Raw genomic sequence first — 804 nt, forward strand, 5'->3', positions numbered from 1 at the left:
AAACAATAAAACTTTTAACAAAACTTAGCACTTGCTACAGTGCTCATTATGACAGATGCCATGTATAGAATAATGAATTTCTATCCTTACACATCACTTGAACAACAAATATCTGGAATTATTTTGTTTTTGACATATCTAACTTGACTTTATTCTTAAATGTGTGCTTATTTAAGAAATATATGGTTCTAAAATTTCACGACGTCTTTTGAACTTATTTTTTGTTGAATTATCTACTTTAGAAAAATCAATTCCAAAATGTTCTGTGCTCAGTTTGGCAGCACATACACTAAAATTGGAAAGATTAGCATGACCCCTACGCAAGGATGACATGCAAATTGATGAAGATTTCCACATTATTACAACAACAGATGCTGGAGGGGATGTGGACAGAAGGGAACCTATTCCATTCTTGGTGGGCGTGAAAACTTGTTCAACCACTTGGAAAGAAGTATGGCGGTTCCTCAAAAGATTCCACATAGAGCTCCCCTATGACCCAGCAATCCCACTTTTGGGCATTCACAAAAATGATCAAACAAGACCATACTATAACTACCAGCAGAGCTATGTTTATTGTAGCATTATTTACCATAGCTAAGATATGGAACCAACCCCGATGCCCCTCAGTAAATGAATGAATCAAGAAAATTTTGTGTGTGTGTGTGTGTGTGTGTATGTGTGTGTGTGTATGTATATATGTATGTATGTATGTTTCTTTCTATCTACACATACATACATATGTATATATATTTGTATATATGTATATATATATTTATATATGTATATTTATATACATAAATATAA

At 32.8% G+C, this 804-nt stretch overlaps 1 pseudogene; it reads left to right on the top strand.

Moving 5' to 3' along the window:
* Positions 1–265: 265 nt before the first annotated feature.
* LOC138814744 (U6 spliceosomal RNA) lies at positions 266–361 on the top strand (annotated as a pseudogene).
* Positions 362–804: the final 443 nt, after the last annotated feature.

This window comes from Dipodomys merriami, unplaced genomic scaffold (assembly GCF_024711535.1).
Source record: "Dipodomys merriami isolate MVZ:Mamm:240054 unplaced genomic scaffold, mDipMer1.0.p SCAF_605, whole genome shotgun sequence".
Classification (NCBI taxonomy): Eukaryota; Metazoa; Chordata; class Mammalia; order Rodentia; family Heteromyidae; genus Dipodomys; species Dipodomys merriami.